The sequence below is a fragment of the Cyclopterus lumpus genome, chromosome 18, assembly GCF_009769545.1.
Source record: "Cyclopterus lumpus isolate fCycLum1 chromosome 18, fCycLum1.pri, whole genome shotgun sequence".
Classification (NCBI taxonomy): domain Eukaryota; kingdom Metazoa; phylum Chordata; class Actinopteri; order Perciformes; family Cyclopteridae; genus Cyclopterus; species Cyclopterus lumpus.
Window position 1 is genome coordinate 12,566,849 of NC_046983.1, and position 16,542 is coordinate 12,583,390.

General features: G+C 41.3%; 1 long non-coding RNA gene across 1 annotated transcript; it reads right to left on the reverse strand.

The window, feature by feature from the left end:
* Positions 1–12,321: 12,321 nt before the first annotated feature.
* LOC117747891 lies at positions 12,322–16,298 on the reverse strand. Its single transcript, XR_004611494.1, has 3 exons — positions 16,190–16,298; positions 13,400–13,575; positions 12,322–12,369 (listed from the first exon to the last, which is right to left on the reverse strand). It is a non-coding gene; the product is annotated as an uncharacterized LOC117747891 (long non-coding RNA).
* Positions 16,299–16,542: the final 244 nt, after the last annotated feature.

A 16,542-nucleotide genomic window follows, 5' to 3' on the forward strand; every position in this document is an offset into this window, starting at 1 on the left:
CAGAACAAGCGTAACCCGTGGGCTCTCACACGCCCCCTTCCTTGAGGAAGAGGTACTGTTAGCCTGCCCTCTGCTTTTTCACTGCGGTTTTGTGTCAATCAGCACGGCTAAATAGGTTCTACACATACGTGACATATACTACACATGGATAGATATATTCTATGGAAAGAAAGGACTGTGATAAAAATACAAATATTACAGTTGTGACAAACAATGAGAAAGCAAAAGGCATGCACCTAACCCAGTTTATGAGGGATTGCACAATCTGAGATGAATAGTTTAATTTATGTTAACTATGTACTTTTTTGTACAAGACATTGTTTCCTAGAAATTAAGACGTTTCATTGCAGGCTTAAATTTGAATAAATAGTTGTACCAACAGGTTTTTCTATTATTACCATAAAGGTGTGTAGAAAATTCAAAAGGAACAGCTGTATTATGTGTTTTAGTCTGCAAAATTGGGAACGGTAAGAAGCCTGATACATTTTAAAGTAACATTCAAATAGTAATACTTGTGAAGACAAAATAGTCCAACTTTCCTTTAAGTAATCAAGTTAAAACAGTAATTGAGAGGGGAGAATTGACCTTCAACTAAGGTTGTGCTATAATCACAAACATCATGAAAACATCTCACAATTTTACACATTTATTTTGATACCCTTACTCACAGCACATGTTGAGACACATTCAATCTGCTAAAAACAAAACCATGTCAGCATGTTATAAAGCTCGCATGTTCCATTATGTTTTCATTTATTTGCAATAACATTCACCTAATGAGCAGACACACTTTTAGACTTCTGAGTTTGTTCAGTTTAAAAATTTAAAAAGGTGGCAAATGACAAAACAAATGTTATAGGATGTGCAAAGACTAGTTTAGGTTGTTGTGGGGCAAACATGTAGTGGCATTGCAGGCCATGCTTTATGTATCTAAACAAAGAATAACATATAGAAGTAGGTATGTGTTTTGTCATGATTCTTTCGGTGTGTATAAACCTTAATTTGTAAATTAACTAGCAACTACAACTATCTGAATATGTAACAAAATCAAAGTAAAATAGTTCCTTAGAAGGAGAATGGTCAACTCAAATATATAATATATCATAATATAAAAAGAAAAGGTCCCTTAAAAAAACAACTTCACAACTATTAGGAATCTATTTTAACGTGGTAACGTGACATGATCGTCATGGTAACGTGACATGATCGTCATGGTAACGTGACATGATCGTCATGACAACGTCACATGATCGCCACGGTAACGTGACACGATCGCCATGGTAACGTGACACGATCGTCATGGTAACGTGACGTGATCGTCATGGTAACTCCACCAGGAGGCGCCTGAACTTCTCAGCGTCACGGTTGGTGAGCACGAACACATTGTTGGTAACAACATGATCGTCATGGTAACGTGACATGATCGTCATGGTAATGTGACATGATCGTCATGGTAACGTGACATGATCGTCATGTAACCTGACATGACCGTCATGCAACCTGACATGATAGTCATGACAACGTGACATGATTGTCATGGTAACGTGACATGATCGTCATGGTAATGTGACATGATCGTCATGGTAACGTGACATGATCGTCATGGTAACGTGACATGATCGTCATGGTAACGTGACATGATCGTCATGTAACCTGACATGACCGTCGTGCAACCTGACATGATAGTCATGACAACGTGACATGATCGTCATGACAACGTGACATGATCGTCATATAACGTGACATGATTGTCATGGTAACGTGACATGATTGTCATGGTAACGTGACATGATCGTCATGACAACATGACATGATAGGCATGACAACGTGACATGATCGTCATGACAACCTGACATGATTGTCGAGTTTCAAAGTGAGCCGAACATTTTGTGTTTTCACCTTGTTTGGCTCCGGTGCTGCGGTTTGATTTCACATATGCTACCCTTTTGATACCCTTACTCACAGCACAGGTTGAGACACATTCAATCTGCTTAAAACAAAACCTTGTCAGCATGTTATAAAGCTCGCATGTTCCATTATGTTTTCATTTATTTGCAAAAACATTCACTGAAAAGACACACTTTTAGACTTCTGAGTTTGTTAAGTTTAAACATTTAAAAAGGTGGCAAATGACAAAACAAATGTTATAGGATGTGCAAAGACTAGTTTAGGTTGTTGTGGGGCAAACATGTAGTGGCATTGCAGGCCATGCTTTATGTATCTAAACAAAGAATAACATATAGAAGTAGGTATGTGTTTTGTCATGATTCTTTCAGTGTGTATAAACCTTAATTTGTAAATTAACTAGCAACTACAACTATCTGAATATGTAACAAAATCAAAGTAAAATAGTTCCTTAGAAGGAGAATGGTCAACTCAAATTTATAACATAATATAAAAAGAAAAGGTCCCTTAAAAAAACAACTTCACAACTATTAGGAATTTATTTTAACGTGGTAACGTGACATGATCGTCATGGTAACGTGACATGATCGTCATGACAACGTGACATGATCGTCATGGTAACATGACATGACTTGATCGTCATGTAACCTGACGTGATTGTCATGGTAACGTAACGTGACATGATCGTCATGTAACCTGACATGATCGTCATGGAAACGTGACATGATCGTCATGGTAACGTGATGTGACATGATCGCCACGGTAACGTGACACGATCGCCATGGTAACGTGACACGATCGTCATGGTAACGTGACATGATCGTCATGGTAACGTGACATGATCGTCATGTAACGTGACATGATCGTCATGTAACGTGACATGATCGTCATGTAAACGTGACATGATCGTCATGGTAACGTGACATGATCGTCATGGTAACATGACATGACTTGATCGTCATGTAACCTGACGTGATTGTCATGGTAACGTAACGTGACATGATCGTCATGTAACCTGACATGATCGTCATGGAAACGTGACATGATCGTCATGGTAACGTGATGTGACATGATCGCCACGGTAACGTGACACGATCGCCATGGTAACGTGACATGATCGTCATGTAACCTGACATGACCGTCATGCAACCTGACATGACAGTCATGACTACGTGACATGATCGTCATGACAACGTGACATGATCGTCATGTAACGTGACATGATCGTCATGGTAACGTGACATGATTGTCATGGTAACGTGACATGATCGTCATGGTAACGTGACATGATCGTCATGGTAACGTGACATGATTGTCATGTAAATGTGACATGATCGTCATGACAACATGACATGATAGTCATGACAACGTGACATGATCGTCATGACAACCTGACATGATTGTCGAGTTTCAAAGTGAGCCGAACATTTTGTGTTTTCACCTTGTTTGGCTCCGGTGCTGCGGTTTGATTTCACATATGCGCTGGAGTTTTTCGCACTCTCAAGAGACGTCTGTGGGGAGGGGGACATCAAGATAATGAAGCTCAACCACGTCACATTTGATGAACAATTCAAATTAAAGTTTGGCTTTTAGTGCATGCGCAAGGGAATACAAATTTAGTGAAGTCAAATGAATTGTTCGAGATTCATAAAGCCCCAAAATCAGAGGCATCGCATCGGCACCTTGTACTTCATGAGGTTGGATTTCAGCATGTTCACCTCCTCTTGTAGTTGGCTGAAACGGTCATACAAATACCTACAGTAACAACGATTAAAATAATAAAGCAGGAGAGCCAAAGCACATAGAACAAGGTTGATGAAGCGCAGATTATATGCAAGACATACCAGACTCTAATGATTTTTACTTGAAGACAATCATACATATATATATATATATATATATATATATATATATATATATATATATATATATATATATATATAGTGAAAATGTATTTATAGTAAAAGAATTTACACAATGTTATACTATCAGTGTAAACCACCCCCCATGATCATCTTGAATAATAGTCAATCTACATTTTGGGGTTATTGGTTTACTTACTTACTTCTATGTCTTGACTTGTGTTTTATACTTATATTTTCTACTTTAACCAGATCATTTTTTTAGACTATATTCCCCCATAAGTATGACTTTTCATCAAAGATGTGTTTACAATCAGTAAAGTATCAGAAAGAGGAAATTGCTGAGTGCAGACACTCTTTTCAGCAATTTAGGAGCACCGCACTGTGCAACCACGTCTACTGTTTTGTGGGCGGCTCCACCAAAGCAGATAGACGTCAGATGCCTTGCTTGGGAATACCTCAGCAAAGTATTGTTTCATCAAATAATAATATCTAATAGAACACCACCAGGTTTTGAAAAAAATAAATAAAACTACTGTATTTTCCACACTATAAGGCGCACTTAAAAGCCTTTAATTTTCTCAAAAAACGAGAGTGTGCCTTATAATCTGGAGCGCCTTATATATGAATTAATTCTGGTTGTGCTTACTGACCTCGAAACGATTTTGTGTGGTACACGGCGCTCTGTCCAAATGTTTTAGTACGACTTTGGTAAACTACAAAGCCGCACCGCTTGCAGCATTATGGTGCGTTCACACAAACGGCTTTATAACTCGCGTCAGTTTATTCTGAGCCCAAAAATAAACTGTGTATGTGTTTAAAAAATCTGAAAAATCACCTGGGATCATATGCCTTTCTAAATGCACTGTACATGTTGGAATATGAATTAAAAAAGTAAAAGGTGTCCACCTGTAGCCCGGCTGTCTCAAGCTGGTGAACTAGATCCTCATGTTCATGGGTGGGGAAATGGTGCGCCCCCACCTCCTCATCCCCAAGCCCCTGTCGAGTAATGTTTTAGTACGACTTTGGTAAACTACAAAGCCGCACCGCTTGCAGCATTATGGTGCGTTCACACCAAACGGCTTTATAACTCGCGTGGCTTATCTCCGTAGCTTGTCTCGGTAAAAACAGTTATAATTTCCTCCATCCACCACGGTCGAAATAACCACTAGTTCTGCTTTATACTTGTTGTGGACATCCCATAAACGTCGGAACATCTAACGCCCTCATGTCTGGGTTCATAACATCACCCGTAGGCTCACACAGCTCGGGGAGTTTCATTGACTCCGCCTCGATAACTTCCATTTCCAGCGCTACCAGAGCAGCAGCAGCCCAACGGGCGGAGCATCTCAACGCTGATTGGCTACTAGCAGAGCAGCAGCAGCCCAACGGGCGGAGCATCTTAACGCTGATTGGCTGCTAACAGAGCAGCAGCAGCCCAACGGGCGGAGCATCTCAACTCTGATTGGCTGCTACCAGAGCAGCAGCAGCCCAACGGGCGATGCATCTCAACGCTGATTGGCTGGCGAGTTGCGAAACTTTTGCAACTCACCTTGGAAGTTTAAATATTTCAACTCTGGGATAAATTGTGCAACGCGCGAAACACGTCTATTGCAACATCCGGCGAATTTCAACCAAACGCGTCTGTGCGTTGACTTTACATGGGATCCAGACGCGCTAAAAATTCGCAACGCGTTTGGTGTAACACCCCTTTACGGCTACCGTAGTCAGGAGCGTCGCGGAGTAATACATACTGTACTTCGCCATAATATTACAGTGTGTGTGTATAAGGACCCCACAATGGTACCTGTCAAGAGACACTTACGACGCAGACTTCAAACTCAAGGCTATCAGTCACGCAGTAGAACATGGGAATAGAGCCGCTGCGAGAGAATTCAACATTAATGAATCAATGGTACGGAAGTGGAGGAAGCAAGAAGATGACCTGCGCCAAGTAAAGAAGACCACACAGAGTTACGCTAACGTTTGATTTAGCGGTATCAGACTGTTTTTTTTACGTGTTACAACTGAACAAGGTTGGGAGTTATTGTGAATACGCTCATTAACGTTTGAACAATGTTGAGAGTTATTGTGAACACGTTTAATAAAGTTTGACTGACTGACTGTTTTGTTTCGCTTAATGCGCCTTATAGGCGGGTGCGCTTTATATATGAAAAATGATCGAAAATAGACCATTCATTGACAGTGCGCCTTATAATCCAATGCTCCCTATAGTGCGGAAAATACGGTATGTGAACAGGAACTGCACCTGAACTAAAATGCAACTATGTGGAATTGTTTTCCTTGGTCCAGAACAAATTAATAACATGTTTCTACAATAGTTCCCGGACCGCTGAAAAAGTCCCTGTGGGTCCCTCAGGCGAATTGTTGGATGTAGAACAAAGTGGCACGTTTAGGTGAAGCCCTTCGTCATTGTTTCTGACAGGCTGAGCCCAAAAATAAACGGAGGCCTCGGTGTGGATACAGCTCACCGTCACTCCTCTAGCTCTGGGTTGACTCCAGGGGCCGCAGGTCTCCCCTCCATATCCATCTATCATCTGTTCTTGATGGTCACATGACTTAACTGATACCCCAGTTCCCTACGAGGTGGAAACACACACACACACTGGAGCCAAGTGTTTAACGTGTAGATAAGACGCGCAGAGGGAACGGCGTAGACCCTGATAGCTCTCACACTACCAAATGACATCGCAGAGCTGCGCATGTGCAGAGGTAACGTGGAGTCAGGCGTGTAGTCCGGTGTGTGGCTCCACCCGTACCTCATTCCTTATGTAGAGCTACAACTAATGACGAAAGAACCAGACGGTTATTTTCTCACTGAAACGATTGTTTGTTTGGTCTCTGCTCCTCACTCCAGAATCACAATATATGCAGTTTACCTTCACAAAGCAGCACTAGTTTTGTTGACACGTAGAGGGAAATGTGTATGTGGCGCGTGTGTGTGTGTGTGTGTGGGCTGTCTGCCTGACAGAAAAACGCGAGCTCAATATCAATCCGCAGCGCATTTAGCGAGAGAGACTCGTAACGTAAAGCGGCTTCTGTGTGTCGTGCAACAGCCCATCGGGTCTATTGAGCCACGACACCGCAGCTCGCTCCTTATGGACCGGGAGCGACCTGTAGATCAGTCCGTCTCTGCAACAGCTGTTCGCGGTGTTCTTCATCCACGTACCTCGCTGACCAGCCCCTGCCAGTCACTCTCACTCCCTTAATAGAGGACTGCATTGGTCCGGAATATTCAGACCAAATGTCAGACATTTGATTGATTAATATTTAGCTCTTATAGCTTCATAATTAATGAACTGAGCCTAAATTATCACCTTGTATTATGGTACAAAGGATGTTAACATGTTGAGTGCATTGAGATGGGGGAAATTATAATGACTGACCAATGGCACAAACATGACAAGACACATCTTACAACAGTGTATTACTAATATATGATATGAAAAATATTAACAAATTTATTGGAATAGGCCTACTCAAGTTTTATTTTGCACTATATTCTGAGAATATTAAATATGCCAAATAATTAAAAAAGTAATAAGATGATCCGTATTTCGTAAAGCTGACATATTCTATTATGTTTAGCAGAATTGCAATACCATTCACTTTTTTAAAAATAAAATGTTTACGTTTTTTACTTTTGATGGCCAACCTAAGATTGCAATTTCTGTACCTGGGTTGAACCATATTATGTACATCCGAGAACCATTGACTGAGACACCTCTACCAGAACATTTGGAGTTTAGGTCCAAGTTTGTGATCTAGGGGATCCTCACAGGACTTATAATTAACTTTAAAATGAATTAGCTTACATTTTAATTCAAGTTTTACATAAGAACAGGGAGATGACTCGCTTTATTTTGAGTACATTGGTGCTTTAAGTATCTGTTGAAGATAAAACCAAAAGATATTGTCACAAGCCTTTTTAATATCCTTTCATTCATCCGAAAATAGTTTAATGTGGAAAAAAACATCCAAGGTCAACACTATAAAGGGGTCAGAATAACTACGACCCGGCCTGAGGTGTGACATATCTTGCTCTACTTGCAGGGTCTCTCATGGTGGTCAATCTGCCACTGGACCAGAGTTCTTGTATAGCTACTGGATAATAACATTACTATTCTGGAAGAGCCAGGCCTTCAATATCCAGAGGCTTGTAAATGTGTCGTTTTGCAATACAATCTACTTTCAAGGAAAAGAAATGGAAGGCAGCAAACTGATTGATTGACAACATTTATTTCTGCAAACAGACTAACATTTTACCACCACAGTGTCTTCATCAGAGTCAAACAGGAAGTGTACTTTGAATAGCCAGATTAAGGAAGCAAGTGAATTTACGGCACTCATTTAAAACCACACACTACCAGGTCTTTTTGCATTAGCTGCTGTTCATTGTTGCTGTTCATTGACATTTAAATAAAGATGCCCTGGAATTGAAAGATGGTAGCGACAAGCCTGGTGGCAATTAGCAGCTGGCTGAGTTCAAATGCTTTGAGATTCTTGATCTGGGAAGTGGAGATGCACTCCACACTTTTTGGGTGGTGTTACAACTGCGGGGGTGAAGCCTTCTCTTGGACACAGCTCTGTTCTCAACATTTCCTTCAGGGGTGGCTTGAAATTCCTCTCTTTGCTTTTGGCAAATGTATAAACACACCAAAAGAGATCAGGGAACGTTGACATCAGATCAACTTTGGCCGTGTCCTCGGCACTGCAAACAGAAAGATACAATTGTATGACAAAGAAAATCCCTGAAAGTCATCCACAATCTAACCATTGAGTTCCAACATTTTGACTTGTGACCCCTTGAACAAATGTAATGTTAACCTGTAATGTTATGAGTCTTATTGTGTTTACAGGATGAAGTTGTTTGAGATAAGAAGTATGGCTTTTGCATTTACAGAGTTCAGGAGGTCAGCGAAGGTCTCATGACCTGTGTAGCTGTAACACCTGTCAATCATCCTAGCTGCCTATGGGGGTGGGGGCAGCATGAGCGTACTTGTGATTGGCAGAGCGAGTGAGGTGGGCTGTTGTCTCGTAGCTTTGCTCACCAAGGGTCGCTACAGGAAGAACCAACTCTAACGTCACTTCATCTTTTATCAGCACTGTCTGCACCATGCAGGGAGCGCAGAGGAGAGACCGAACTACCGACACTTGTGGTCAGTGGAGAATACCGACAACTACCGCGTTACAGAAATGCAGATAAGAGCAATACTCTTCTAATAGCGTGCATATATCACCACTTACGATATGTTTTCATTAATTTATGGTGTATTCCATATTGACAGATGCAGCATACCCTATCAAACTTCCTTTGTTTTTTAAATGAATGGTGGTTGCCACTGATTGTCGCGAGCATTACAGTCAGTACGAATAACATGTACGAGCAGCTGATCTGGTCCAAGAGCCCCTAAAATCCTTGATCTCTCCTTAAAGAGTAAGTGTCTTCACCGAAAACGTTGCCAATTGAGCTTTTATGACATTAATGATCTGCTGCGGTATAAATAACAAGTGTTTACACACTGAAAACACTGATGAATTACAGGGAGAACATTATTAGATTCAACAACATTGCATGAAAACAAAGCGTGTTTAATTTTCCATCCAGTTTGTCTTTCTGTGTTCAAAAGAGCGGTCCCCTTATAAAACACATGAATGTAAAAACTATTTAGTTTTTACCCGAAACTATCTCATTTGTATCCTTAGCATGAGTATTGCAGATTATGTCATGTTTACAACAACACTGACATGTATGATAAAAAGTAATAGTACTAATAAAATAAAATATATGTTGGACAAATATGAGAAAATAATTAAAACGTCTCTCTTTGCGTCTTACGTGACTAAGCACGTGACCAGGCCCTTCAGTAATTGCCATAGCAACGACCCGCCGAGGCTATAAAAATAGTCGAACGTTGACATTCGTCCCTTTTGCATTTTGACTTCGACACGAGCTTAAACCCTCTTGTTGACCCAAACTGTAAAGCTAACCCTTTGATCTTTTGACTGCTAGCTAAAAGCTACTCTTGAATCTCTTTGGATAACAACTACTGACTTCCCTCTATCGCGGACCCCGACAAGCCGGAGAATGGACGACAACTGGCTGCTGCAACAGCTGCTGCACAACCTTCGGGGTAAGTTTTATATTTATTTTAGCATTTTTCTCATTGATTCATCCCTTAAAACCGTTTTAAAGCGTTCTCAGTTGAGAAATTGGTGAAACCTTTTGAGTTTAAAGTGCACTATGTTTGATATTACTGTTAAACGGTGAAGCCTCTTGTGTGTTGGTGCCTTCGTGGCACTAAGCTAGCTACGTAGTTATTACTAGTTAGCTACATTATTTGAGTGCCGGAATGTCTTAAAAGTCGCGGGATATCTGTGATATGTGTTAACAATTACTGTAGAGGTTTAAAAACACTGTTATTGTATTTAGAGGGCATCAAATATGACATATTTGACCTTGAAATGTCTAAATAAAGATGGCGCCTGAGGGGCTTGTCATTGAGTTCTAATTCTTAATTCTGAAATATAATCATGCGACATGTGACGTCATCGCACCAGGTGTGTTAGAATCGCACATGATTGCGACAATGAGTTGATTTGTTTTGACTGTTGAAACGTGACTTATTGAACAAACATCTGCTCCTTTTACTTCATAATATTCCATAAACTATTTCTTTAACATGTAACCTTTGCTTTTATCATTATTATTGTTGTTGTTCTGTCATGTGTTCTCTGTTCAAACTAACAGGCAAAGCTGCACTATGTTTGATATTACTGTTAAACGGTGAAGCCTCTTGTGTGTTGGTGCCTTCGTGACACATGTAGTCCTAGTTAGTTTATAGATATGCTGTCGTTTTTAAAATGTAACCTTTGATTATTGCTCAATGTAATCCAGAAATATTTCATGTCATGAGGAGTCCTGTTTAAATGTTTCCCTGCAGCTATCGGCGACTTCCCTGGAGGTCCTCAGGACGGCCCCCCTGAACCCATCCGAATCGACTACGGAGGTAAAATCAGAGCAAGGCACAATTAAAGGTTTATATAGGGGGACAGTGAGAAGATATGAAACATTGTTTAGTCTGGAAGGTGTGGCTCACGAATCTAAACAGTTGGTTAATTGAGCTGCTAACTGATTGATTAGCAGCTGGAATCTGAATCCATTATTGCTCAATGTAATCCAGAAATATTTCATGTCATGAGGAATCCTGTTTAAATGTTTCCCTGCAGGTGGCGACTTCGCTGGAGTTCCTCAGCGCGGCCCCCCTGAACCCATCCGAATCGACTACGGAGGTAAAATCAGAGCAAGGCACAATTAAAGGTTTATATAGGGGGACAGTGAGAAGATATGAAACATTGTTTAGTCTGGAAGGTGTGGCTCACGAGTCTAAACAATTGGTTAATTGAGCTGCTAACTGATTGATTAGCAGCTGGAATCTGAATCCATTATTGCTCAATGTAATCCAGAAATATTTCATGTCATGAGGAATCCTGTTTAAATGTTTCCCTGCAGGTGGCGACTTCGCTGGAGTTCCTGCACAGCTTGGCCCCCATGACGCCATCAGGTATGTCCCTGAAGGTAATGTCATGCAAGATGAGTTACACAATGCGCTTTTGGGTTTGTTTTTTTCCTTGCCTAACTTTGATTCAGATTTGGACGACCGCCTCCGACTCGCCCGACTCCGACTGGCCCGGTCCCGTGTCCGAATCGCCCGACTCCGACTCATCCGACTCCCCCGACTGAGGCTGGCCAGCTTCCAACGGGCCCGACTGCGAACGCTCCGCAGGTAAGTATTCAGGTAAGTAATCAGGTAAGTTATACAGTTGTCACTTTAAACTTACACTTACATTACTGTTTAAAGTACTGTTTTCCGTTTGTCTTTATGTTATATTGTATATTCTACTGCACTGTGTTGATGGTTGTTGATTGTTTAATATTATTGTCCAATGTTGCACCACCCACCATGACAAATTTTTGTAGTTATCAGTAGATGGATAGATAGATAGATAGTTAGATACTTTATTCATCCACAGGGGGACATTTAGTTGTAGAAGCAGCAAGCAAGGTTACAGAGTAAACATAAAATATTAATATCAAGTATGAAAAAATGCACACTATATACAATACAATGCAAGGTTTATTGATGTTCAATTTGAGGAGGATCTGGCCAGAGGTGATTATATTATAAAGTCTTATAGAAGTTGGCAGGAATATTCTCCTGTATCTGTCCTTGCTTTTTCCTTTCCTGCTGGCCATCCTCCCTTTTGGTGTGGAACGTCCTGTAGAAGCTCCAGTCCCTCAGAAACCAGAAGAGTACCAGGAGGAGCAGGGAAGAGGACTCCTCGCCCGACTCCCCCGACTGCCTTCCCTTGCGTCTGGCGGGGTTGGCTGGTCGGAGTGGTTATTACTAACGTTAAGAAAAGTCTCCAAGTCTTTTATTCAGGTATCGATTGCTGTGACACAAGAAGCAACATCCAGGATCTCCTTGACGACGAAGAAGATGACGAGGAGGGAGGACCACAGGACCAGATGAGACGGATGGAGGACTACAGGACCAGATGGAGAGCGGCGGTTGCCTTTCTGTTAGTGGGCGGAGTAAGTAATCCTTCACTATGACTACAGAAGTATCATTAATACGATTCCATCATTGGAGGCCAGATTCAACACACTAATGTAAAGGTTGTGTAGTTCAGTTCAAAATAATTAATCTCTTGTGTTTGTGACAGGACCCCCTTGCCCGTCCACCCAAACCCCGACACCACCCGCCCCGCCCGCCAGCCGAGAGGACGAGGGGCGTCCCGTTCCCACCGGCACAGAGGACGTAGTTTGTCTCCGTCTGCTTCTTCTGTGCTGGTGGGTTCAGGAAGCTCCTCACACACGCAGGAAGCAGCTGTTTGCATCTGCTCACCAATCCAGAAGGAGACGGAAGCTTCAGGCTGAACAAGATTCATAATTATTCTCAAAGCTTTAAAGTATTTAATTTGTCACATATAATACTGTATCTTCATGTAAACTGTGTACAGTATTTATAATGTTATCTCCTGAAGAGTTGAATGAATAAATGTACCACAAAATCTCAATATGTCTGTTTATTATTAAAAACTACTGGGTCAGCAAACACCACGTTATGATCCTTCATATTGGGTTATAAATCAGAACTTTAATGGTTGATTCTTTTATACACTACAATGTTATAGTTTTTATATTTCCCTTTTGGGTAGTTGATTCATAATAATTAGCGTTAGTTTTTACGCCAGTGCTCTCATTTTTCATCTTCATAACGAGTAAACAATTCCACCAAAAATTATTTTTCTGTTTTGTGTTTTGGCAAAAAGTTGTAGCTTTTTTAAATTGCCACAAAGATATTTTGTCGTACAAAACATGAAACAAATCAAAAACGGCATCAAGTCAACGTGTCATGTCCGTTGGCCACCAGCAATAACAAATACCAACATATATCTTCACTCTAAATAATATATTTATATTATACGTGGATATATATTATATATGTATATGAAAATTATGCTTTTACTACCAAACTCCTCACTGGATGGAGAACATTGAAACCAAACCAATGAACAGACAGCATGGAGGAGGACGTGTCCACGACCTTTGGAGCTCCAGCAGCATGAAAGATGTCCTCTGGAGTCTGAGGACAGGAGACTCTGAGCCGGCATCTCGTCCACCAGCTCCTGAAGAGACGTCTGGAAGCTGCTCGTCTCCCACAGCAGGACAACGGGCTCAGCCTTCTGGACTCTGTAGATAACGTGGCATGTTGGTTCCAACCTGTAGAATGAATCAAATGGAGACTTTAAACGTCCCGTTCATCTTCGGGCCGACGGGCTTTCTGCACAAACAACTCCTGTCTCACATCAAAAAAACAAAAATAAACCGGAGCATGATGACTACAATAATAATGTATTTGACATGAACACTGATTCTGCTGTTGTTGCGCTCGAGGCTTTGACTAGAAACACAATGATCAGAGATGAACATGTGACGTCTTGTTTCTAAATGTGTCAGGTGACCAGGAACCAGGAAGGTTCCACGTTGTCATCACATGACTGACTCTTGAGCTACAAGAGTCAGAAGCATGAAGAGATCCGATCAGTCGTCAAAGAGCAGAAACTAACGGCAACATGAGTCAGTTAAAGACCGCGTAGCAGCTAAAAGGGACGGATCACTTCCTGTAGCTCCTCTTGGATTGATCGACTGATTGATCAATTGTTAATATTACAAACTGTGGAGAGTGTCCTGTGTGTTTCAGAGTTTTGTATGTTTTATAAACTACTGTCTTAACTTCCCTCTGATAATTAAAGTATTAACTGTATACAGTATATACTTATCTTTATAACATATGTTTTTTGCTGCTAGTTTACAGAAAATGATTTAATACTTGGATGATGGATGTCAATCTAAATATATTTTTAGGATGCTAAATTTAGCATTTTATGCATTTAACTGTAAAGACGTTCTTATACAGTATGACCTTTATTTAACCAGGTAAAATCAAGTGAGAACCAATTCTCATTTACAATGATGACCTGGCCAAGAGGCAGTAGCACATTCCACACAAGTGACACAAACAGCACAGATACAATACAGTATGACAAACACATGAGAAAATGGATACAAACAACATAGGTAAATTAATAAACACCATGTACAAAATAAAAAGGCGGATTACTGGATGCTCTTTGTAAAAATAGAAGAGAGAGAGAGAAGTGAGGGGTGGTCAGCAATTAAAATGAATGAAAGGCGTTATGACCAAACACAGTACGGACTTTTGGAATGATGAGCCTGATGAAGTCACTGGATCTTAAACAGCGATCGCTGTCAGAAATGTGTAGAAGATTTGAGAGGTAGCGAGGGGTCATTCCCAAAATGGATTTGTAGACCACGAGCAGCCAGTGTTGTAGCCGCCTGGTATGAAGGGAGGGCCAATCCACCAATCTGTACAGATCACAGTGGTGGGTGGTGGAGGGTGCTGTGAAGGAGGCCATGTTTCGATACAGGAAACCCAGTCTAGCTTTGACTTTAGCCAGAAGGCTATTGATGTGTATGTTAAAGATTTAAGTCAATGAAGTGTATTAGTTGTTTATGTACCAGTTTCTCTATGACTTTGGCCAGACAGGGCAAGATGGAAATCGGCCTGTAGCAGTTTGGGTCAGAGCCAGAGCCTCCTTTAAAGAGGGGGAGAATTGTAGCCGATTTCCAGTCAAGGGGGAAAACAGATCAATGAAATGACAGGTTAAACAGTCTTGTAATAGGGGAAGCAATAATATGGAGCAGTTTTATTTTGGCCTTCACGAAGATGAGGTGGACAAGGAAGTCCTTTATGAAAGTTGTATCTGATCTCACTGAAGAACGGATTATGAATATTAGCCTCCTTGAGACTTTGATGTAACAGCTTTGTACATGTCGATCATTCAAGTGTTTAAGGAGGCCCTCCGTGTTTTGTAAATGTCATTTTGAACCTTATTTGTTGTCAGTACCTGAAAGAAGTGGACAGATGCGGCTCCACTGACCGTGAGCGTCTTTCAGTCACATTTACAAATATATGAACCCAATAGAGTAGCTGAAATCACCATTCAATTGGCAGCTTGCACATTGACTGCAGGTTGTTTTTCATATTTAATGTTAGCATTCTTTACACACACACACACACACACACAGGTGTGATGTTCACGGTGAGAATGGCGCCACCTAGCGAGCATAGATATGCATGACACAGGCGAGTAAGCAGACAGCATATAAGGGATACATGTGTGGAAGCGGGCGGAGAATGAAGGCTCGGGAACCTACACCAAGTTGTCGTTCATCTGGTGTTTAACCAGAAACAGAAACACTACAATAGGTAAGGTAGATATATGATTCTACCGATGTATAGCAGCTTGGAGAAAGAGCGCATTTCCTCTTCACCCCCCGTGTGCTTTTCATTTGCCATCGCAATTCATCCCGGGACGGGCCCTGCTTATAACACCGTACAAATGCGGCGTTTACAGCTATTTGTCCCTGTGTTCCTGAACGTGTCACAGGAACGTGGGTGTGGCCAATTACTGGATGCAGAGCACCTGTTCCTGGAGCACCTGGGGGATAAAAGCCCTACTCCAGGATGGCGCTCCCCTCGCTTTGTTCGGCTCATACCTGGTTAGGGCTTTATTGGTTTACACCCCGCACTTCATCATGCTCACGCATTCACATTACAGATGTTACTGACTAACACACTTCACAATTGTACTCTTTCCTTTACTTAACTATATTAAACACCTTTACTTGACTATCATTCACTGTGTCCTTTCCCATATTTGTCATTGCCTCAGAGCCGGTTGTGACAATACTCATTCAATACAAATACAAATAGCCCCTATATACTACTGCAGTGTGTGCATGGCCCTACCTTTACTTGTAAATGAAGTCCATTCGTCTATCCGCCTGAACAAACATCTCCGTGCACTTTGTCCTCCTTATCTTCTTTTAGTTTTAAAAGTGTAGAAGAAGAGCAATGGCAGAACAAGCGTAACCCGTGGGCTCTCACACGCCCCCTTCCTTGAGGAAGAGGTACTGTTAGCCTGCCCTCTGCTTTTTCACTGCGGTTTTGTGTCAATCAGCACGGCTAAATAGGTTCTACACATACGTGACATATACTACACATGGATAGATATATTCTATGGAAAGAAAGGACTGTGATAAAAATACAAATATTACAGTTGTGACAAACAATGAGAAAGCAAAAGGCATGCACCTAACCCA